This window comes from Nicotiana tabacum, chromosome 9 (assembly GCF_000715075.1).
Source record: "Nicotiana tabacum cultivar K326 chromosome 9, ASM71507v2, whole genome shotgun sequence".
Classification (NCBI taxonomy): domain Eukaryota; kingdom Viridiplantae; phylum Streptophyta; class Magnoliopsida; order Solanales; family Solanaceae; genus Nicotiana; species Nicotiana tabacum.
This window is the reverse complement of record NC_134088.1, coordinates 28,240,166-28,266,226: the sequence shown is the minus strand read 5'-3', so window position 1 is coordinate 28,266,226 and position 26,061 is coordinate 28,240,166.

The window sequence follows — 26,061 nt, the reverse complement described above, 5'->3', positions numbered from 1 at the left end:
TGTTTGATGAGTTGTGGGGATGTTCGAGTTGGTTTCGGGAAGGTTTGAGAATGATTGGAACACTTAGTATTATTTTTGGAAGCTTAAGTTGTAAGAGTTGACCAATGTTTGACATTTGTATAGACGACCTCAGATTGGTAAGTTGATGGTCCCAATAGGGTTTTATGGTAATTTTGGACTTAGGCATATGTCTGGATTTTGATCTAGAGGTTCCTAGGATGTTTTGGCTCTATTTATCGAAAGTTGACAATTTGAAGCTTTTGAAAGTTTATAAGTTTGATCGGGAGTTGACATTGATGATATTGAATCAGGATTGTTATTGTGAAACTTGGAATAGGTTTATTAAGTGGTTTAAAACTTGTATGCAATGTTTGGTTGTGATCCAAGTTGGTTAGGCATGAATCAGACGCTTGGTTGGAAGTTTGAAGTTCTTAAACTTAAGAGTTATTCAACTTGAGTTTTGACATGTGATTCGTGATTTTGGATATTATTATGAAGTTTTGAGCCTTGGAATAAGTTTGTATTAGGTATTCAGACTTGTTGGTATGGTTGGACGAGTTCCCGGAGGGATTGGATGTGTTTTCAGAAGGTTTTCAGACTATTTTGGTATTTGTTGGTAGGGCTGGTGCTGGTGCATCTCACCTGCAGAAGTGGGGGGGGGGGGAGGGGGGAGGGCGTAGGTGCAGAGTCGTACCTGTGAGTAGTAGGTTCGCAAATGCGAAGAGGAGTCTGGATGGGCAGTGGCCGCTTTTGTGAAGCTTTGGGTGCTTCTGCGATAGTCGCTTCTGCGGGGATGGTTTGCAGATGCGGCTTCGCATTGGCCAGCTGAGTGGAGTTCGCATATGCCTAATTTTGGACAGCAGATGCGAGGTTTTGCCCGTAGATGCGGAATCGCTGGAGGCCTCTTTTATTTCGAGGGTTTAGCTCATTTTTTATTATTTGGAGCTCGGCAAGATACGATGTTTGGGGAGATTTCATCACCACTTTGAGGCTAAGTCTTTTCTACTTGGATTTGATTATGTACCTCAATTCCCCATAGATTTGTGCACTAGGGACATGGATTTGAAAGCGAAAAACTGGGGTTTTTGTTAGATTTTGGAAAGTGAATAATTGAGATTTGAACCCCGATTTAGAGTCGTATTTGGATGAAACTTATACATGTGGAATCGTACTCGAATGGGTAGTTGGGATATGTGAGTTTTGTCGGGTTCCCGGAAGAGTGCCTAGGTTAACCTTTTGGTAGACTTTGTCTAATTGATTAATGATCGAGTCTTTATGCTCTGTAATTGTTCCCTTTAGCATTATTTAGCACCGTAGTGTGTTATTTGACTTTATTCGAGCCGTTCGAAGGTCGATTCGCGAGGGAAGGCATTCTTAGAATATAGACTTTGCTCGTTTGAGGTAACTATCTTGCCTAGCCTTAGTTTAAGCGAGTAGTTGCTTGATTTGTTGATGATGGCTACGTGCCGAGGGTAACACACATGCGGTAGATGAGTCCGGATTTTATCCATGTTCAGGGTAGTTCTTAAGCTGTGTTATGCCTTGTATTAGATACTATGCTTCTTGCAATCATGTTTCCTTTGTTTGTACCCCTTTATGAACTCCTTGAATCATGATAGAGATCATATATAGGTTTCTGACATGATAATTGTTATTTTGTGGTGTATCCACCTAATCTAAGCTGTGGTAGCACCCTTCGCATATGCATACACTGTAATCTGCTACTTTTTCTCAGTCCATGAGTATGTGATTTGATATCCATTGTTTGTATACATGTATTCTTGTATATGCTTTATGTGTGATGGACTTGATTGGCAACACGTGAGTGGTCCCTGCGGGTGTCACGACCCCAAAACCCAATCCAGGTATCATGATGGCACCTAGTCTCTAAGACTAGGTAAGCTGATTACTAACAACGATTAAGCTAGTTTTAACAATGATAATTTGAAACATAGTATAATGTAAAAACTGAAACAAATGCGGAATAAGTCTACGCGGCAATAATCATAACAACCTCCCAAGATTTGGTAATACAGAGTCACGAACTCTAGCTAAGTACATGGAATGATCTCAAGGATCGAAATACAATACTGTTTCAATAACAAGCTGGAAGTACAATATAAGGAAAGGACTCCAAGGGACTGCCACGACCAAACAACTCTACCTTGAATCCTTGCAATTAACAAGCTAACTCTGCCTGAGTCCGATATCTCCAATACCTGGCTCTGCACAAAAATATGCAGAAGTGTAGTATGAGTGCACCATGGTCGGTAGCCAGTAAGTATCAAGACTAACCTCGGTAGAGTAGTGACGAGGTACAAGTCAAGACACTCACTAGACAAGACAATCTGTGTAGTATAGAGGCATGAAGCTAATAATGGAAGGCAGAAATAAGTAAATGGAAACAAAATCAACATGTGATATAAACAGTAAGGCAACAAGAACACCGTAAAATATCATTGAACCCAAATAAGGAACACAAAGAACAATCAATTAATCGAGCCATTCTAACACATGATTCACAACAAAATCGCCCCGTGATACCTCATCTCATAGTCACAAGTCACAGGTCTCAACCCATCATCATGTACTCACGGTACCTCGTGCCCACATCTCGAATCACAACCACACGGACAACTCATGTGCCAATATCACAATCCGCATGGCATAGTCACGTGCTAATAATCACAATCTACCGGCATGGTCACATGCTCAATATCACAATCTGCACGGATAATACAAGAACACATAGGAATGAGCGATAAATGTCAAGTTTTATACTCCTGAGCTAGTATAAGTGGCATGCTACAGTGTATGCATGTGCGAGTGTACTACTGCAGCCTAAATCAACAAGTAATATCAAAGACATCGAATAACTCATCGAAACAACAAAACAAGTCACACAAGGTGTATGAAAAACACAAGTAAAAGCACACCATCACACGAAAATCACCAACACAATGTCTCCAAACCATCACACATCATCCCTGACATTTTGCCACCCTTATCTCTCCGATAGCCACCTGTATCATTCCACCTTGACAATATCATTAGCCACCTTTATCTCTCCTATAGCCACCCGTATCACTCCATATAATAGCCACCCGTATCACTCCGTGTAATAGCCACCCTTATCACTTCGTGCAATAGCCACTCTTATCACTCCGCCCGGACAGTAACACAATAGCTACCCGTATCACTCCGTACATTCAACAACAATGAGATGCCACCCTTATGCCACATATAACAACAACGGTGAAATGTCACCCTTATACTCCGCATAACAACAACGGTGAAATGCCAACATTATACTCCGCATAACAACAACCAAACCACACAATAATTCACATCTGCTATCATCACAACAACACAACATATCAACTCGTATCACAAGTGCCCGTATGCCATAACCTTCCGAAGATTCAACGATATCAATAATTTCACAACAAATAGCCCACGGCTCAACACAACGTATATAGAACCTCAATAATAACAACATGAATGGAAAACTAACTCAACAAGGAACAACACGTCCTTTAAACACAACTTCAAGTAAAGTAGATTAATGACTCTCGATAACTTCGATTCCAATTAATTATTTAAGGATAAACTCAATAGTGAAAGTATCTCCATGAAATGGCAACTCCAGATTCTAGTGTGTAACTTAAGCTAACAATGAAAGAGATGACACGAGCTAGTACTTCGTCTAAAGGTATGAGAATAAATCAGCAACAAGGGATATCATGTAATAGTAATCTAAACGAAGAGCAACTCAACGATAAAAGAAATCACGTAATGGTAAAAGTGGTAACAAATCCAAATAAAGCATATAAGAGCAAACTCAGCAAGTAAAGAATGTGACATGTAACGACAACTTTAAATAAAGCATATGATAGTAGACATGACGAATAAAGGATATAGCATGTGCTAACAATTTCAAATAAGTACATAAAAGATGCCTAAGAGTCTAGACCCGTCAATTCCCACATATAAGCCCGAGTACGTACTCGTCACCTCGCATACATGGCTTTTACATGACACAAAATGACTCAAATCATAAGGGGTAGTTCCTCCACACAAAGTTAGGCAAGATACTTACCTCAAAAAAGCTAGACCGATACTCTAAAATAACCTTCTCATGTGAAACAACCTCCGTATTGCTCAAATCTAGCTAAAATAACTTAATATCATAAATATAAACCATAGGAAACAATTCTGGATAATAAAGCTTCGATCTTTAATTAAAATTAAAAAGTCAACCCAAAAGTCAAGCCCGGGTCCACAACTCGAAACCTGACAAAATCTGAACACCCACTCAGATACGAGTCCAACCATACCAAAATTATCAAATTCCGCTATCAAAATCGCTCTTCAAATCCTCATTTTATATTTTTGAAAGAGTTTACAAAAATCCCCATTTTCTTTCATTCAATTCACTAATTTAATGATAAAAATAATTATGGAATCACAAAATATAATCAATTTCGGATAAAGAACACTTACCTCAATCAACACGCGAAGAACCCTTCAAAAATCGCTCAAATCCAAGGTCTACAACTCAAAAAGTGAATAAATCCTCAAACCCTCGAAATATATTCTTCTTCTAGCCCTTTCCGCATTTGCGGACAAATATTGCGCACATGCGCTCTCGCTTTTGCGAGAAATTCACCACATTTGCAGACTTCACTAATCAGCCCAGGAATCGCACCTGCTAGCGACACATCGCATCTGCGATCCCGCAGAAGCGTCCAATGCTCCGCAGAAGTGGACCACCACCAAGAGCCTCCTTTTTGCATCTGCGATCATCATTCCGCAGATGCGATATCGCACCTGCGGTTACTCACCCGCATAAGCGGAAGTACTTGACATACCCTAACAGCGCAAAAGTGACCCACATTCCACAGAAGCGATGCTGCACCTGCGTTCCCACTTGTGCAAAAGCGAAACACCAGAACCAGACTTGCCCAAAATAAGGAAACCATCCGAAACACACCTGGGGCCCTCGGGACCCCATCCAAACATACCAACAAGTTTCAAGACATAACACGGACCTACTCGAGCACTCAAATCATATCAAACAACATCAAAACTATGAATCGCACATCAAATCGAACTTAGTGAACTTATGAATTCTCAACTTCTACAACTCGCGCCAAAACATTTCAAATCAACCCGAAATGACATCAAATTTTTCATGCAAGTCCCAAATGACGTAATAGAGCTAGTACAACTCTCGAAATCACAATCCGAGCCTGATATCAACAAAGTCAACTCCCCATCAAACCTCTCACCCTTCCAAACCTTTAACCTTCCAATTTTTGCCGAAATGCATTAAATTAACCTACAGATCTCTAAATCCAAATTCGGGCGCACGCCTAAGTCCAAAATCACCATAAATATATATTGGAATCATCAAAACAATATTCCGGAGTCGTATACACAAAAGTCAAACTTCGGTCAACTCTTACCTCTTAAACTTCTAAAACAAGAATCACCCTTCTAAATCAATCTCGAATCATCCGAAAACCGATCTCGACCACACACGCAATTCATAATATATAATACAGAGCTACTCGAGACTTTAATCCACTGAACATGACGTAAATTCTCAAAACGACCGGTCGAGTTGTTATAGCAGGTTGAGTTATGATAGCACGTGAGTGGTCCGTGTGTTGTTATATTATGGCACGTGAGTTGTCTGTTCAATGTGTGGATAAGGATGAATTAACATGGGATTGCCCTCTCATGTTTCTCTCTTGATGACGTACACACGGTATAAGGAAAACTGATTAGTGTTTGATTTTTGCATATCTTTTCTCTATGCAAACACCTTGGGTGTATGTATGATTTTATCGCATATCTTCTCTATATGCTAGTTTTGGAATATATACATTCCTCTTTATGCATATCTATATGCTACTTTAACTGAAGGATGAAGGCATGATATATATCTTCTCTATATGTTAACCTGTGCACATTGACTTGATTATCTATGCATATCTTCTCTATATGCAAATGTTGGTGATTCATTGGTGATAGATGCATATCTTCTCTATATGCTGAGCTGTTAAATTGTTATAAGACCTGAACACATCTTCTCTATGTGCACTGATTGATTGTATATGCTTCGATTTTGGTACCGTTGATATGTACTTGCATATTTATAAGTTGAACAAGTGGTTATGTGAGTATCATTGGCAAATTCTTGCCACTACCTCGCCGAGGTTAGTCATGATACTTCCTGAGTATATAGGGTTGGATGTAATCATACTACACTATGTACTTAATTGTGCAGATTCAGGAGTTGGACCCAACTAAGCATTGTGAGTTGAGTTGTTGTTGTGTTGTTGAGACCGAGGTAGAGGTGTTTCCCAATTGCAGTCCCCGATGTCTCATCGTATCTTTCCTTACTATTGTTTCTATTTTAGATAGTATTCTTTTTTGTATTTTAGGCTTGTATTCATATTGTAGAGCTCATGACTCAGTGTTACCAAGTTTTGGGGAGTTGTATAATGATTTGACATTATCTATGGTTATTTGTTCTATAATTTGTTGTTATATTTAGTCCTTGTTTTATGATTGGCTTGCCTAGTAAGTGTATTAGGTGGCATCACGATCAATGGTGGTCTTGGATCGTGACATGTTGGTATCAGAGCCCTAGGTTGCATAGGTCTCATGAGTCATGAGCAAGTCTCGTAGAGTCTTACAGATCAGTACGGAGACGTCTGAACTTATCTTCGAGAGGCTATATGACTATTAGGAAAAATTTCTCTTTCTTTTATTCTTTATCATGCAGATTTGTTTATCTCAAAGTTTGATTCTTGCTCTTCTATTCTCTTATGGATGGTGATGAAACATTCTTCTGGTACTATTAGACATGTGCAGTATCCTAGGCTAGGGTCGTGAGAGGCCGGGACTGAGGCAGAGGCAGGGTGGAGCATGCGTCGCGGCTAGGGGCCCAACTTGAGCATCCATTGTGGACCAATCGAGGAGCATATTCCTCATTATGTTAAGCTGGTGGGACCAGCGCATGCTTCAGAGAGACCTATTGCTGCACATGGACTTCAGAAGGCTTTGGCTCAGATTTTGAGTGTATATATGATTTTGGCTCAGGCAAGTATGATCCCTGTTGATCCCGATACCTCACAGGCTGGAGGAGAAGCACAGACACCTACCGCACATACGCTAGAGCGGCAGGCTCATGGTGTTCTTATCCAAAATATTTTAGATAATTACTAATTTACCCTCATAATTAAGAATTATCTTAAATTACTTAAAATACTACTCACTTTTAATACACTTTATACATCTTACTATCATGGTCATATGGTACCATATATAATCAATACATACACTATTATTTCATTAAAACATTCATGTAAAAATACATATATTTTCTCAACTTTTAATTTTCCTAATCTCATATAAAGAGTAAGAATTTTTGTACGCTTAATTCTTAAAATGGTAAAAAGATAACCTTCTTTTCTTGTGCGAAAATAATTTCTATCTTTACAATAAAGAAAATCTCATAAACTTTCTTATATTATGAGTATAATTTACCATATGTGAAAATAGTAATAATGGTAACTATCCAAAATTATACTTAAAAAACCTTTTACTAAAATACTCCACTTAAAAGAAAATACCACACTAACATAATATCTAACGGTATCAAGGTTGTTAAACTTACGGGGTCTTATAATAACATAGTCACAAATCCTCTATAACCTCATGAATGGTCTTAATCCCTTTAAGCTCATGTGGATTACTACGACTTATCCTAATATTAAAGTACGGGATGTAACATCTTTCACCCCTTTAGAAAATTCGTCCTCGAATGTTAGCTCTTAGAGATTTACAAAATTTTTACTAGGGTCTCCTCTGTAAACTAAACTAAAACCCCTTCTGTCATGCAGCTTGTACCACTTTTTCCTTGGATGTGCGCCTATGCGACTCTTCCCTCCATCTTTTTCTTCCAGTTTCTAGCCAATCTCTAGGTCTCACTTTGTAAACATATATAGAGTTTCACAAGATGCCCTTTTGGGCATCTATCGGTATACTGAAGTTCTTCGCTCGGTACCTTAAAACCATAGGCTGGAAGATATGTCACCGACGACACCGCTATCATTCCTGAATACTGAATCCCAGCGTGTTTAGCATTCCATCCAAAGTATGGACTATTCACAACCTTCTACCTTTGAGTATCTCGTACGTCGTTCACCTTTACTTTACTTACCTTAAAATCTTGCATCACATCTTCTATCTCTTTCATAACCTCCCTTACATATAGGTATAATTCACATCCACAACTTGAAGCTTTATTATAATATTTGCACCTCTGGTGCATACACAATCCGGTGAGAGCTTCATACTGACTTCTTATGAGGCTGGTACTCTTCTAACTGGCTTTATTGTAGAACCATTATTGAATATGGCTACTGTACTATCTCTCTTGTACCTCTGATATTTAAGAGTGATCCTGCAATGTTCTCAATCACGATGTCTATAATATTTTGGGTCCAATAATTATACTCCTGATTTACTTAGTTGATGTAACTCTTTAGTTTCCTCTCCCCTCTGGTTATCCTTTATGTAGGCTTAAGCTATCTTTCGATCTGCGGCTCCTGGTATTAGTTATTACTGTAGACTTTCATGGGCGCTATGGAATATCTATGATACAATCTTCTAACAATTTAATCCTTTGTCTATGCCCTGGGCTCAATTCTTTCTTTTAACTTATACCGGAGTCCTTTACGACTGTATGAATGTCAATATATATGCTGTATCGATAATAATCCGAAATCTTAAGTGCGTTCATAACATAACTAACTCTGAATCATTGATCGAATAATTCCTTTCGTTCCTTCTCGGCTTTCTTTAAATGTAAGCTATTACTTTTCCTGGTCTTTCTGCCCCCTTTGTTGCGCGCATACTTAGCTTATCTTAGTACCCACACATATTGGAATTTCATACAACTCATATGATCTTGAATATCACTTCTGAATTTTCTTCCCGTTCATTAGCCACGGTAGGTGCCATTTTCTTATGGGGTGCATGAGATGTTGTTGTGAGACTGTTGTTACAAAGAACATTTCCTCTTTAGGTCACTATGCTTAGGTTGAAGCCTTCTTCCTTATTTCCTTAGCTAGTCTTTCATTATAGTACTTTGGGAAGACCCTCTGACTCCTTTAAAGCTACAAGCTTATTACATTGTATACTCGACTGAATTTTTGATGTCCTTCCACACCTATAATTATCCGCAGTTACTTACCTCCACACCTTTGTGCTTGTAGGGTTACTTCTAAACTTGATATTTTGACTGTCTTCCCAGTGGCATTCTCTTTTATTTCTGTAATACTCATATGGTACCTTTAACTACCCCAACTCCGACCTGAGTATTTTTCAAGGATCACGATGTCATATCCGCGAGGTTGAATTCCCCATGTTGGGGTTCACTATGTTTATCTTGCATGATCTATTGATTTGTCTGTATCCTCTTGTCTAGCCATAACTAGGCCCTTCCTGAATCAACTACTAACTACTCATTGGCCCATTGTCATATCAATATTCCGCGTAATGTTTCTTAGATTATTTCCTTTGTATTAACTTGCCTCTCGCACTGGCTCCTTATCTATTAATAACATCTCAGGTAGGAACTCTTACTTCCTCTCCTTGACGTCGTGTTTGCATAATGTTCCAAAATCGTAGCATATCGGTAGGATTTTAATAAGTGCAATCTCATTCCTTTCTCATTTTTATTGCATTCTTCCTTTACCATTCCATAATTACTAGAACTACTTAATTCTGACTTAATGCCATATCACTCCATATTCCCTATTTTAGGAGAGTACTAAGATTTAGTGATACGATAATCTACTTATAGATGCTTTACCTCTTCATCTTTGGTATCTTTTCACATCATCGATGACCCTTACTCGCTTTGCGGTAATCCTTCTTTACCAAGGATAACAAAATTCCTTATTCATAAGGGAGACACCTAGTGTAACTGGCACATACAATCCCGTAAGCTTAACTTTGCTCACATTGCTTGCTTTAGGGAAGCGTCTTCTTGGATGATCTTTAAAGGGTATTCTTCTGTCGTCCATTCTATTATTGCCGGAACGCAATCTCTGAAATTCTCATGTTGCCGACTATTATCAAATCGCTCAGTCCCTAATTCATGTTTAGTTCATCTTTCTCACCAGTCCACTCTGATTTCTATTACTCTAGGGTCTAACTTTTCCTTTTGGTAATCACGTTAGAGTCACGAACTTATTTCTCGAAATGAGGATACGACTTTATGGCCTATACTCCTTTGTTGTCTCAAGTCCTGTCACATTTCGTCTTTTCCTTCCCTTGACTATAGACTTTGTAATACTGTCATTTCATTTTTTTGATCTACTGTTGTTATCCATGTATCACATCTTACTCATAAGGCTTCATTAACTCTCTTCTTATTTCCCTGGTAACATTTCTGTCTATTACCTTATTCTGAAAACTCGAACAAGACATTCTTTTGCTTTTAGCTCCCCTTGCTCCATCTACTGGCAGGTTGCCTAACGTTCTTTCCTTACTAGAGACGGGAGCCACACTAAGGTAATATTTATCCCTTCCAGGCTTCCAGTGCCTATCTTTGTAGTACTCATATCTAGGTATACTATTTTAGAGTGCACCATCTGGGTGTCTCACAAGGAGATCTATTAGCATATACGCAATATCCTTCGAAAATGTCAACTAACACAATCCATTCTCTAATTTGGGTTACCCTAACCCCAACCAGATCCTGATATCCTGTCCTTCTCTTAGCTACACATGTTAGCCCCCATAGGGCATAACTGAAATGGGTGTGACCAATTATACATACCTCTGTTAATGTTGAAGGTAACTCAAAATGCTTATATCTCTCTCTTCCTGAATTGTAGATAATGTTCGTCCCTACTAAATGGGTACCTCGTACCCTTCTCCACCTTACTTCTTTTACTTGTTGAAACTTGTACCTTCTGATTCTCTCGTCACTTTTCACCATATGGGTGGATAGATATTCATGCCTTATGGCTCCTTAACAAGAAGCTTACACATCTTGATACACACATGATCTGCTGAAGACCTTACATTTACTCATCATAAGCATCATGTGAAATCGAGTTCCTCTGACTCAACTCTTCCACATCCACATGCAATCTCTTACCAACTGTCTTTGTGGATGTAGGTATCATTGTATTACGACTAAAGTCGAATTTAGGAGTTTGAATTCTTACAACAGAGCTCTACCATACGATCTAGAGTAAGAAGAAAGAGTGACAGTCCTAAATGCCCTGTAGCGTCCTGCTTATAAGTATGGTGCACAAAACACCCATATACAAGACTTTACTAGACACGACTTGTAGACTCCCTTGGACAGAATTGCTCTGATACCACTTTTGTCAAGCCCCGAACCTGGGGGGCGAGACGGGCACCCAGTGCCTCACCTATCCTTACGTACCAACTTGTGACTAAGAGATTCTGAACATAAAATGTCATATCTTGGCCATGGGCCGCATTGCAAGACAATTGCGAATGTTGACTAAATATCAAAAGCTGGGCCGACAAGGCCGTCATAACTACTACAGCTGGCAAACCAACAAAATATACATACAAGGCCTACAAGTCCAACATACTGCACTAACTGACAGGATATGTCTACAAGCCTCTACTAATGTATGTACTGTGATCGGAACATGGCCCTGACCTACTCATAACATATATACATATATACATAAGATGTACATAAAGCTCTAGACCCGGCAACTCCGAATGGCATGGAGCTTACCGATCAAGCTGAACTCGAGCAACACCTAATGAGGAGGTCTACCCATTTGTCTGTCTGAACCTGCACGCATGAAATGCAGCGCCCCAGAAAAGGGAAGTCAGTACAAAATAATGTACCGAGTATATAAGGCAATATACTGAAAGCTGAAACTGAACTGATAATATAATAACTGAAAGTAACTGGGAGTCAAATATAATCTGAAGATAAGCTCACCTGCTGGTACTGACTAACTCTCTCACTATAGTATGTGTGTGTGTGTGTGTGTGTGTGTGTGTGTATATATATATATATATATATATATATATATATATATATATATATATATATATATATATATATATATATATATATATATATATATATATAATTGCTCTGCCTTAGTAGGCTCGCTCATAGGTGCTCGACCATACTAGGATCTGTATCTCGGCCAACTGGGCTCGCTCATAGGCGCTCGGCCACAGTAGGCTCGGTATATAACTTACCATCTGATCAGAGGTTACCCAATAGGGGCCTGCCCATCGATTATAGCTCGATGGTAATGAAAATACTTTTAATACTGTATATATATAACTTCCTGCTCTCATGACTGGAACAAGACAATACTCAATTGAATATGAAGTCCCGATAAGGGAGAATACTATAACTTATGAGACTAGGAAATATACGTAAATTCAGGAATATGAATTTCTCTTTATTTCTCGTTATCAAACTCATGTGGTTACAAAATTATGCCAAAATGAAGGAAGGGCTTAGCCTTAACATACTTGAGTCGATTCTCTTGACAATCTCTCAAACACACGTTGATTACGACAAAATATGTAACGGCAAATCAAAATAGGGAGAACTCCGTATAATATTCTTGAGAAAGATTGTACCTTCCTTCCTCAGAATAGAAATCTCACGTTGCGGTAACATTAGGTAGATTTCGTATGAAATCTTTGAATCAATTTTGTTGCTATTGCAACATTAGCTTTGCTGAAGCTTTAAGAATGAGAATTCCATCTTAATATGCATTTCTCCTTAATGAATTAGGGTTTGGGGGGGGGGGTGATTGTATCATAGTTAAGAGACACCAATTTTGGCAAGGTTTTGATTACTTAGTTTCTTCTCTAAATGCCACCTTATCAAAGTGATTTAATAGTCACTTTAATGGATCACATGTTACTGCCACGTGATGTTCTTATCCAAAATATTTTAGATAATTACTAATTTACCCACATAATTAAGAATTATCTCAAATTACTTAAAATACTACTCACTTTTAACACACTTTATACATCTTACTATCATGGTCATGTGGTACCATATAAAATCAATATGTACACTATTATTTTTTCAACTTTTAATTTCCCTAATCTCATATAAAGAGTAAAACTTTTCGTATGCTTAATTCATAAAATAGTAAAAAGATAACCTTTTTTTCTTGTGCGAAAATAATTTCTATCTTTACTATAAAGAAAATTTCATAAACGTTCTTATATTATGAGTATAATTTACCATATCCGAAAATAGTAATAATGGTAACTATCCAAAATTATACTTATAAAACTTTTTACTAAAATACTCAACTTAATAGAAAATACCACACTAACATAATATCTAATGGTATCAAGGTTGTTAAACTTACGGGGCCATATAATAACATAGTCACAAATCCTCTATAACCTCATGAATGGTCTTAGTCCCTTCAAGCTCATGTTGATTACTACGACTTATCCTAATATTAAAGTGCGGGATGTACCAGCTAGCTGGTGCAGAACCACTCACTTGGTCTCAGTTCCCACTTCTCTTCTTGGAGAAGTTCATACCACAGACTCGATGAGATGAGTTTCGTAGTGAGTTTGAGCATCTATACCAAGAGGGATTAACTGTGACCCAATATGAGATGAGGTTCATGGAGTTAGCTCGTCATGCAGTATTTTTTTACCTACTGAGAGGGAGAGAGTTAGGAGGTTCATGTAGGGCATCAACTATGATATCCGATATGGTATAGCTTGAGAGGCCTAGACTGATACTAGTTTTCACTAGGCGGTTGAGATTGCCAGGCGCTTAGAATATGTCCGCAAGCAGGATTAAGAGGAGCAGGAGGCCAAAAGGCCTCATGGTTTGGGTGGTTTTGGTGGTGCCTCATTTGGAGGCCAAGCACATCACAGTAGAGGCAGTCTTCTCAGGCCTGCTCAGGTAGATTGTTAGGTTTCTCGTGGTTCATTAGTCACCCACAATTCATACAGTGCTCGCCCAGGACAATCTTCTTTTAGTGCACTACCAACACAAAGTTCATACTGTGCTCCATCTGCTCAGGGTTCTACGAGCTGATATTCAAGTTCTCATGGTCAGTCATAGAGTCAACAACCTTGGTAGATGAGGGTTGTTTTGAGTGTGGGCACTTGAGTCATCTCAAGAGTGATTTCCCCAGGCTTCTGAGCAGTGTACCACATCAGGGCACCCAATCCATAGTTCCAGTGCCAGTAGATATACAACACTGCACTGCCAGCTAAGGTTAGAGCTCATTCTATTCGAGGTCGTCCTAGAGAGGGAGGTCAGTCAGGTGGAAGACATGCCTGTTGTTATGCATTCCCAGCAAGACCAGAGGCAGTTGCTTCAGATGTTATGATCAAAGGTGTTGTTTTAGTGTTCCACAGGGATGCTTCAGTATTATTTGACTCTGGTTCCACTTATTCTTATGTGTCATCATATGTTGCTCCTTATTTGGATGCACCTCGTGGTTCCCTTGATATCGTATAATGACCCGACCGGTTATTTTGAGTATTTTAGACCCGTTTTCCCTATTTTATGCCTTACATATGTGTATTTATGATTATGTGACTTGCTGGGGTGGTTAGTTTGGAGTGAATTGGGACACTTAGTCTCAAGGTTGGATGCTAAAGTTATGAGAGTTGACTATAGTTTTACTTTAAGGTAGAAGATCCCAGAATGGCATTTTCATGGATCCAATAGCTTTGTATGGTGATATTGGACTTAGGCGTATGTCCGAATTTGGATTTGGAGTTCCGTAGGTTAGTTTGGTGCATTTTGGCGAAAGTTGGAAAGTTGAAGGTTTGGAAGGTTCATAGTTTGACCGGGAGTTGAATTTATTAATATCGGGTCTGGATTATGGTTTTAGGAGTTAGAATAGATCCTTTTTATCATTTGGGACTTTCATGCAAAATTTGAGGTCATTTCGAGTTGATTTGACATGGCTCGGCATGAGTTTCGAAAGTTGGAAGTCTATTAGAAACTTAGACTTGAATTGAGGTATGATTCGTAGTTTTGATGTTGTGTTGGGCGATTTGGGTCCTCGAGTAGGATCATGTTATTTTTTAAGATGGGTTTATGTGATTGGACAGGGTCCTAGGGGCCTCGGGTATGTTTTGGATTGATTTCAGATCATTTTTGAACTTAAGTGCATTGCTGAAGATTCTGGATTTCTGGTGTTTTCGCATCTGCAGGGGTTTGGCCACAGATGCGGAGCCGCAGGTGCGTTTGTTTGAGAGTAGATGCGAAGGAAGAGATTGGCAGAAGAATTCCACAAATATGGAACATGGAGCACAGGTGCGCAAGCATAGATGTGCTGGAGCTTCCGCAGGAGCGGAGCCGCATATGTGGCTTGGTGTTTGTAGAAGCGGCTGGTCGGGAAGTATGTGGCATTTTGGGTTGACCTTGCATAATTGATTCAAGACCATAGCTTTATTGTTTGTGGTTGTTTCCTATGGATTCTATTGATGATATTAAGTTATTTTGGCTAGATTCGAGTCGCTCGGAGGTCGATTCTTTTTAGAGTAATGACTTTCGCATTTCAAGGTAAGTAACATATCTAAACTTGGATTTGATTGTAGTTATCCCTGAGAACTATGCTATTTGAGATGTGTTGGGGGTGACACACGTGCTTGGTGATGAGCGTGTGTGCGTGCACTGGGTATTCATGATCCGAGTAGTTTTAGGCTAATCTATGCCTTGTTTTGCTATCATGCTTCCTTTGTATTATGCTTTCTCCATTAGTATGACTACAAGAGTTATTGTTTATGTTAGAAACTATATCTAGGCTACGTATTAATTTGTATCAGACATGATAGGGCTATTCTTACTGTTTGAGCTATTTGCTTTAATTGTAGTCATATCCTTAGTCATAATTCATCATCCATATCGAATATCTTAGTCTCTGTACATGATTTGTTTGTCATAATACATGCTGTTATTTCATTCTATATATGATACTATTTGGGCTGAGTTCTATAGATGTGAGTCATTGAGAATTGAGCGGTTGATGACTGATGTGGGCCATAGAGCCGTGTTGTGAGTGATATTTGGATCGGGTTGCACATCGCAATGATTTGATATTTGCATCGGGTTTCACACCGCAATAGTTTGATATTTGGATCGGGTTGCATGCTGCAACAATTATATTCATTATTGATTAGCGCTTGAGCCAGGATCCGCCCCTCCGGAGTCTGATATTATAGTGAGCACATGCACAGTGTTATATGTGTGCTTTGGTGAGGGGCATTATGCTAGGCACCCGTACAGTGCTGAGTGTGGACGTGTGTGATGGTGAGGGGCCATTGTGCCAGGCACCGTGAGTGTGCTAAGAGTGAGAGTACTTGATGATTTTACAGTGATGTTTGACTTGATATGTTCATTTGACATATAGGCATAGAGATGTCATTTACTCATGCTAACTGGTAAATGAAATGTCTTATTTGCATTGGACTTTGACTGTTATACTTGAATGGCATGTCTAATTTTATGTAATTGTGAACGAGCTGATCATGACATCTTTTGAGTTATTTGCTTTAACTGTCTCTATCATATTATTAGTAGTTATTGATTATTGGTATTGGACACTGGCCTTCTTCTGAGCTCGTCACTGCTTTCAGCCCAAGGTTACGATTGTTACTTATTAGGTACATAGGGTCGGTTGTACTCATACTACACTCTGCACTTCATATGCTGATCCAAGTACTTTTGGGCGCGGTGATTGCTAGTGTTCGCACCGGTACTTGATAGTGGAAGCTACGAGGTAGCTGCTATGTCATCCACATACCTTGAAGTTCTCTTTCATTTATTTCTATTGTCACTGTTCTATTGTTTCATACAATTTGTAATGAGGATTTAACCATGTATTTTGAGATTATGTAGTGCTCATGTATTTGTTGACAGCAAATCATTGGGATGGTTGTAGTTGCACTATTGTTGTTATTTTAGATGTTTATGATTATCCTGTTATTGAGATCATTAAGTTTCTGTTATTTGATTTAAATGTTATTCTGAAGTTGATGGCATGCCTAGCAAGCAGTGTTAGGCACCATCATTGTTCCGGTGGGAGTTTAGATCATGACAAGTTGGTATCATAGCTCTACGTTGCCTAGGTCTCATGAGTCATGAACAAGTTTAGTAGAGTCTTGCAGATCGGTACAGAGACGTCTATACTTATCTTCGAAAGGCTATCGAACTATTAGGAAACTTTACCTTCTTGTATTCTGGTCGTGCATATTTGTTAATTTCGAAATCTGAACCCTTACTCTTCTATTTTCTCATAGATAGTGAGGACACGCTCAAATGATCAGGCACTAGAGCCACCAGTCAGGGCCACGAGAGGCCAAGGTAGGGCTCGCACTACAGCTAGAGTAGCATTTGTGGATCCTCGTTGCTCTAATAGAGGAGTAGGTTCCGGATACTATTGAGCCGGTGGGACCAGCTCAGACATTTGCGGTAATTATTGTTATACCTAGACTTCAGGAGGCATTGTCTAATATCTTGAGTGTGTGCACGTGCTTAGCTCAGGCGGGTATGATACCAATTGCACCATATACTTTACATGTTGGGGGAGGAGACCAGATTCCCGACGCCCGTACACCGGAGCCACTAGCTCAGGGTTATCCGACACTAGGGGTGCTACCAGTTCAACAATTGTTGCTGCTCAGTGGAGGAGAGTCAGAGGATGCTCAGGGTTTTCTGGATTGGTGTTATCAAATTCTTCACACAACGGGTATTGTGGACACCAGTGGGGTTGCCTTTACTACTTTTATGATGACAGGGGCAGCCTACAGATGGTGGAAGACCTATGAGTCCGGTAGGCCAACTGACACAGCACCACTTAAATGGCATCAGTTCTCAGTTTCTCTTCTTAGAGAAGTTTGTACCACAGACTCGCAAAGAAGAGTTACGTAGGGAGTTTGAGCAGATACACTAGGGATATATGACTGTGACCCAATACGAGATGAGATTCGTGAATTTGGCGCGTCTTGCAGTTTGGTTGGTTCCCACTGAGAGAGAGAGAGAGAGATAGGATCAGGAGGTTTATTGATGGCCTCAACTATGGCCTACGTTACAATTTGGCTCAAAAGGCCTAGATAGATGCTAGGTTTGACCAGGTGGTTGAGATTACTAGGCACTTGGAGCATGTTCGCAGGCTTGAGTGAGAAGAGTGAGAGGACAAGAGGCCCCGTGGTTCGGGTGTTTTTGGTGGTACCTGATCTAGAGGTCAGTCACATCACAACAGATGTCGTCCTTTTGCTCGCTTAAGCAGCTCGTCAGGTTCCTCGTGGTTTGTTAGTTAGCCATAGTTTATACAATTCTCTCCTAGTTCAGTCAGACCTTAGCACGCTTCTAGCTCAAAGCTCTTATCACACTCCATCAGTTTAGGGTTAGTCAGTATCGATCTCTTCCAGTTGTTATTCTGGTTCACGAGGTTTGATTTGAGCCCCACAATCATCCCTAGTTTGAGGTTGTTACGAGTGTGGGGAGATGGGACATGTGAGGAGGTATTGACCTCGTTTTCTCAGAGGTCCCGTGCAGCGAGGAGGCCAGATTGTGACTCCCACACCAGTTGCTACACCATCCGCTCAGTGAGCTCGGGTTGGAGGTCGTGGAGGACGAGGTTGGCCTAGAGGGGGAGGCCAGTCAGGTGGTAGTCAAGCTCGTTTCTATGCATTTACTGCCAGGTTAGAGCCATTTTCTTTCGACACCATTATCACAAGTATTGTTTTCGTGTGCCAAAAGAATGCTTCAGTGTTATTTGACCTTTTTTCCACTTACTTTTATGTGTCATCCTATTTTTCCCGTTATTTGGATATGCCTCATGATTCTTTAGATATGCTTGTTCATGTATCTATACTAGTTAGTGATTCTATCATGGTGGATCATGTATATTGGTCATGTGTGGTTACCATTTGGGAGTATAAGACTACGGTTGATCTTTTATTGCTCAGTGTGGTTGATTTTGAGGTGAATTTGGGTTTGGCTATCTTCGTACCATGCTATTCCTGATTGTCATGCTAAGACCATGATGTTGGCGATGCCGGGTTTGCCTAGATTGGAGTGGATAGGTTCTCTTAGTCACACTCCCAGTAGAGTAATTTCATATTTGAAGCCTCAACGGATGGTTGAGAAGAGATGTTTTGCATATTTGGCCTTCGTGGGAGATGTTAGTGTCGATACTCCTACTACTATTGAGTTAGTTCCAGTAGTGAGGGAGTTCCCAGATGTGTTTCCTATAGACCTACTAGGCATGCCACTCGACAGGGATATTAATTTTTATATTGATCTAGTGCTGGGCACTCAGCCCATCTCTATTCCACCATATTGTATGGCACCGATGGAGTTGAAGAAAGTAAAGGAACAACTTCAAGAGTTGCTTGATAAGGGTTTCATCAAACCAAGTGTCTCACCATGGGGTTCTCCAATTCTTCTTTTGAAGAAGAAAGACAGTTCTATGAGGATGTGCATTGACTACAAGTAGTTGAACAAGGTTACTATTAAAAACAAGTACCCACTACTGCAGATTGATGATTTGTTCGATCCACTTTAGGGTGCTATGGTATTATTAAAGATTGATTCGAGATTGGGATACCATTAGTTGAAGATCCGGGCTTTAGATATTCCAAAGACGGCTTTTAGGACCCGTTATTGGTCACTATGAGTTTCTAGTGATGTCTTTTGGGCTGACCAATACCCCAATAGCCTTTATGAACTTGATAAACAGAGTATTTTTTCCATATCTTGATTCCTTCGTCATAGTTTTCATTGATGAAATACTGGTGTATTCTTACAGCCGGGAGGATCATGAGCAGCATTTGAGGATCGTGCTCCAGACTTTGAGGGAGAATAAGTTATATGCTAAATTCTCCAAGTGTGAGTTTTGGTTAGTCTTGGTGGCATTCTTGGGCCACACGGTGTCCAATGAGGGGATTAAGGTAGATCTGAAAGAATATTGAGGCAGCTTAGAGTTGGCCCAAACCGTTCACTACTACGGATATCCAGAGTTTCTCTGGGTTGGCTGGGTATTATCGGCAGTTTATGAAGGGGTTTTCATCTATAACAACCCCATTGACTAGATTGATGTAGAAGGGTGCCCCATTTAGGCGGTCTGATGAATATGAGGAGAGCTTTCAGAAACTCAAGACTGCATTAACTACATCTCTAGTATTTTGCCTTCGGGATCGGGTTCTTATACAGTTTATTGTGATGCTTGATGGATTGGAATTGGGTGTGTGTTGATGTAGGAGGGTAGATTCATTGCTTATGCTTCGCGTCAGTTGAAGCCCTATGAGAAGAACTACCCAATGCATGATTTAGAGTTGGCAACCATTGTTCATATTCTCAAGATTTAGAGACATTATCTCTACGGCGTGTCTTGGGAGGTGTCCAAAGATCACAAGAGTCTCCAACACATATTCAAGCAAAAGGATTTGAACTTGAGGCAACAGAGGTGGTTAGAGCTACTAAAGGACAATGATATCACCATTCTTTATCACCTGGAGAAGGCCAATGTAGTGGCCGATGCTTTGAGTAGGAAGGCCGAGAGCATGTGTAGTCTTTCTTTTATTCAGTCGGGGAGAGACCGTTAGCTTTGGATGTTCAAGCTTTAGCTAACAAGTTCGTGAGGTTGGATATTTTGGAACCTAGCCAGGTTCTTGCTCGCGTGTTTTCACAATTTTCTTTGTTTGAGTGCATCAAGGCGCATCAGTATGATGATTCCTACTTGCTTGTCCTAAGGGATATGGTGCAGTACGGTGATGCTAAGGAGGTTACTATTGGTGATGATGGGGTATTGAGGCTACATGGTCTGATTTGTGTTCCAAATATGGATTGGTTACGAGAGTTCATCCTTGAGGAGGTCCATAGTTCGCGGTATTCCATTCATCTGGTGGCTGCGAAGATGTACCATGATTTGAGGCAACACTATTGGTGGCGGTGGATAAAGAAGGATATTGTTGAGTATGTTGCTTGGCGTTAGAACTGTCAGCAGGTAAAGTACGAGTCTCAGAGACCGGATGGTTTTCTTAAGAGGCTTGATATTCTAGAGTGGAAGTGGGAGCGTATCACTATGGATTTTGTAGTTAGAATGGACCTTGAGGATATTCGATGCAATGTGGATCATTGTGGATAGACTGACTAAGTCTGCATACTTCATTCCAGTCATGACTACCTCCTCTTCAGAGCAGCTGGCTCGGATTTATATTTGGGAAATTGTTCGCCTTCATGGTGTGCCCGTGTCTATTATCTCAAATCAAGGCATGCAGTTTACATTGCATTTTTGGAGAGTAGTGCAGCATGAGTTGGGCACACAAGTGGATCTGAGTACAATATTTCATCTCTAGACAGACGGGCAGTCCGAGCGCACTATTAAAATTTTGAAGGACATGTTACGAGCCCGTGTCATTGATTTCGGAGGCTCATCAGATCAATTTTTTTGTTAGCAGAGTTTGCCTACAACAACGGCTATCAGTCAATGATTCAGATGGCTCCTTATGAGGCCTTATATGGGAGGCGATATTGATCTCCGATTGGTTGGTTTGAGCCAGGGGAGGCTTGGTTGTTGGGAACTGATTTGGCTCGTGATGCTTTGAAAAAGGTAAAGTTGATTCAGGAATGGCTTCGTACACCACAATCTAGTCAGAAGAGTTATGCTGACAGGAAGGCTCATGATGTGGAATATATGGTGGGCGAGAAGGTTCTACTCAGAGTTTCGCCCATGAATGGTGTGATGAGGTTCAGAAAGAAGGGCAAGTTGAGACCTAGGTATATTGGCCCTTTTGAGGTGCTTGAGAGAGTGGGAGAGGTGGCCTACAGACTTGCTTTGCCACCTAGTCTATCAGGGGTTCACATAGTTTTTTATGTTTTTATGCTCCGAAAGTATTATGGGGATCCGTCACATGTTTTGGACTTCAGCACGGTGCATCTAGACAAGGATTTGACTTATGATGTGGAGCCGGTGGCCATTTTGGACCGGTAGGTTCGAAAGTTTAGGTCGTAGAATATAGCATATGTGAAGGTTCATTAGAGAGGTAAGCCGGTTGAGGAGGCTACTTGGGAGACCGAGTAGGTGATGCAGAGTAGATATCTTCACCTTTTTGAGACTCCAAGTATGATTCTAGACCCGTTCGAAGACAAACATTTATTTAAGAGTCGAAATAGGTCAGTTGTATTATTTGGGACTTGCTTGAAAAATTTGAGGTCATTCTGAGTTGATTCGATATGGTTCGACACGAGTTTTGGAAGTTGTAAGTTCATTAGTTTACTTAGGCTTGAATTGAGGTGCAATTCGTAGTTTTGATATTGTGTTGGGTTGATTTGAGGCCTTGAGTACACTCGTGGTATATTTTGGGATGGGTTGATATGATTGGACGGGGTCCCGGGGTCCTTGGGTGTGTTTCAGATTGATTTCAGATCACTTTTGGAGTTGAGTGCATTGTTGAAGATTCTGGGCTTCTAGTGTTTTCTCTTCTGCGGGGATTTGGCTGCAGATATGGAGCCATATGTGCAGTCGTTTGAGTGCAGATGCGAAGGAGGTGGATGATAGAGGAAGTCCGCAGATGCGGACCACAGAGGGTAGGTGTGCAAGCGCAAATGTGCAGGAGTTTCGGTAGAAGCGAAGCCGCAGATGCGGCTTGGTGTCCGCAGAAGCGGCTGGTTGGGAACTAAGTGACTTCCGCATCTGCGATGGATTTGACGAAGATACGGTATAGTAGGTGCGACACTGTGTACCGCAGATGCGGTTTTGCTAGAAAGAGTACTTATATCGACGGTTTGGTCCTTTTTCTCATTTTTGAATTTGTGGAGCTCAGTTAGAGGAAATTTTCAGAGGGCTTTTCAACACAATTGAATGGGTAAGTGATCCTTACTTGATTTTAGTGTTATATATTGATTACCCATAGAGTATTACACCTAATATACATGAATTAAAGGTGGCATTTGGGGTTGTTTTGGACTATGATTTTGGAAAGTGAGATTTGATAGTTTGAAGATTGATTTCAGGTTGGAATGGGATGAAACACACATATTTGAACTCACATCGAAGTGGGTGTTCATAATTTGTGAGTTTGATCGGGTTCTGGGGTGCGGGCTCGAGGTTGAGTTTTTGGGTTGAACTTGCATAATTGTTTCAAGATCATTTCTTTATTGTTTGGATTGTTTCCTATGGCTTCTATTGATGACATTAAGTTGTTTTTGCTAGATTCGAGTCGCTCATAGGTTGATTCACGTGGGAATGGATTTTTGGAGTATTGATTTCCACGTTTTGAGGTAAGTAACATATCTAAACTTAGATTTGAGGGTAATTATCTCTGCGAACTATGTTATTTGAGATGTGTTGGGGGTGATGCATGTGTTTGGTTATGGGCGTGTGTGCGTGCACTGGGGTATTCATGATCCGGGTTATTCATAGGCTAATATATGCCTTGTTTTGCTATCATGCTTTCTTGATATCACGTTTTCTACATTAGTGTTACTACGTAAGCTATTGTTCATGTTATACATCATGTCTAGGCTACATACTTATTTGTTTGAGACATGATAGGGCTATTCTTGTTGTTTGAGTTGTTTGCCTTAATTGTAGACATATCCTCAGTCATAATTCTTCATCCTTATGGAATATCTCAGTCTATGTACATGATGTTTTTGTCATATCACATGCTGTTGTTGAATTCTATATGTGGTATTGTTTGGGCTGAGTTCTATGAGATGTGAGCCATTGAGACTGGAGTGGTTGATGATTGATGTGGGCCATAGAGCCATGTTGTGAGTGATTGGATCGGGTTGCACATCCTAACATTTATTGTTCCCGAATATTCTGACGCCACCAAATCAACGGTCGAAGAGCTGGAATAAGTTATATTGATCGAGTACCTGCCCGAGCGAAAGGTATACGTGGGAACGGGATTAACCCCCGAACTCAGGAAAAAGCTTGTTCAATTTCTTATTGATAACATAGATTGTTTTGCTTGGTCCCATTTAGATATGATAGGGATCCCACCGGAGATAACGATGCATCGGCTAAGCCTGGACCCTAGGTTCAAACCGGTGAAGCAAAAGAGAAGATCCCAGTCCGAGGTAAAGCACGCATTCATTAAGGATGAGGTAACTAAACCCATCAAAATAGGGTCCATTTGGGAAGTAAAATATCCCGAATGGTTAGCCAATATAGTTGTAGTCCCTAAAAAAGGGGAACAAACTTAGAATGTGTGTAGATTATAAGGATTTAAACAAGGCGTGCCCCAATGATTCTTTTCCACTGCCTAACACCGATCGCATGATCGATGCCACAGCCGTCCACGAGAACCTTACTTTTCTCGATGCCTATTCCGGGTACACTCAAATCCAAATGAACCCAGAGGACCGAGAAAAGACTTCATTTATCACCAAATATGGAACATATTGTTATAATGTAATGCCCTTCGGGCTAAAAAATGCAAGAGCTACTTACCAACGCCTAGTAAATAAAATGTTTGAAGAAAAAATAGGTAAATCAATGGAAGTTTATATTGATGATATGCTAGTTAAGTCCCTACGCGCATAGGACCATTTGGCTCATTTGCAGGAAATGTTTGAGATTTTAAGGAAATACAATATGAAGCTCGACCCCGAGAAATGTGCTTACGGGGTCGGTTCGGGCAAGTTCCTTGGCTTCATGGTATCGAATCGGGGGATCGAGATCAACCCCCATAAAATCAAGACCATCGAAGACATTACCGTCGTGGATAGTGTAAAAGCCGTGTAGAGGCTAACTGGGCGGATAGCTGCCTTAGGCCGATTCATTTCGAGGTCATCGGAACGAAGCCACATATTTTTCTCTCTGCTAAAAAAGAAGAACGATTTTGCCTGGACCCCGGAATGCCAACAGGCATTAGAGGAATTGAAGCAATACCTATCCAGCCCACCACTACTTCACACTCCAAAGGCAGATGAGAAACTTTTCTTGTACTTGACAGTATCGGAAATCGTGGTAAGTGGTGTCCTAGTTCGAGAAGAGCAAGGTACACAATTTCCCGTTTATTATGTAAGTTGAACCTTAGGAGAAGCAGAAACTAGATATCTACATTAGGAGAAATTGGCACTTGCACTGATAAGCGCCTCTAGAAAGTTAAGACCATACTTGCAATGTCATCCCATATGCGTATTAACCACTTACCCACTTCATAATATTTTGCAAAAGCCCAAACTATTGGGCCGATTGGCCAAATGGGCCGTCGAACTCACTGGGTACGATATCGAATATCAACCCTGGACAGCCATCAAGTCTCAAATTTTAGCGGACTTCATGCCAACCCTCGTATCCGAAGTCGAAAAGGAACTTTTGTTAAAATCGGGTACATCATCGGGGGTATGAACCCTTTTCACAGACGGTGCTTTGAATGTGAAGGGGTCCGGGCTAGGCATCGTTTTGAAGCCGCCCACGGGTAGCACTATTAGGCAATCTATCAAAACTTCTAGATTGACTAATAATGAGGCCGAGTACAAAGTCATTGAAGCCAAGTGTGACTCTTTACTGGTAGCGAACCAAGTAAACAAAACCTTCGAAGTTCGAGAGGATATAATGCAAAGTTATTTGGACAAGCTGCAGGTAACCTTTCACCGTTTCAATGAATGGACTTTACAACATGTACCCCGAGAACAAAAAGTGAGGCCAATGCAATTGCAAGTTTAGGGTCATCGGTCAAAGAAGATGAGATCCGTGATCGAGAAAGGTCATGCCGAGATAAACTCTACAAGCTTAACCTGGGATTGGAGGAATAAATATATTGAATACTTGAAAAACAGAAAGCTCCCATCGGACCCTAAAGAAACAAAGGTTCTACGAACCAAAGCTGCTCAATTCACATTGGCTAAAGACGGAACATTATACAGAAGGACATTAAATGGACCATTGGCAGTATGCTTAGGACCAGGAGACACCGATTATATTCTACGACAAGTCCATGAAGGCACTTGTGGGAACCACTCCGGTGCCGAATCACTGATTCACAAAATCATTA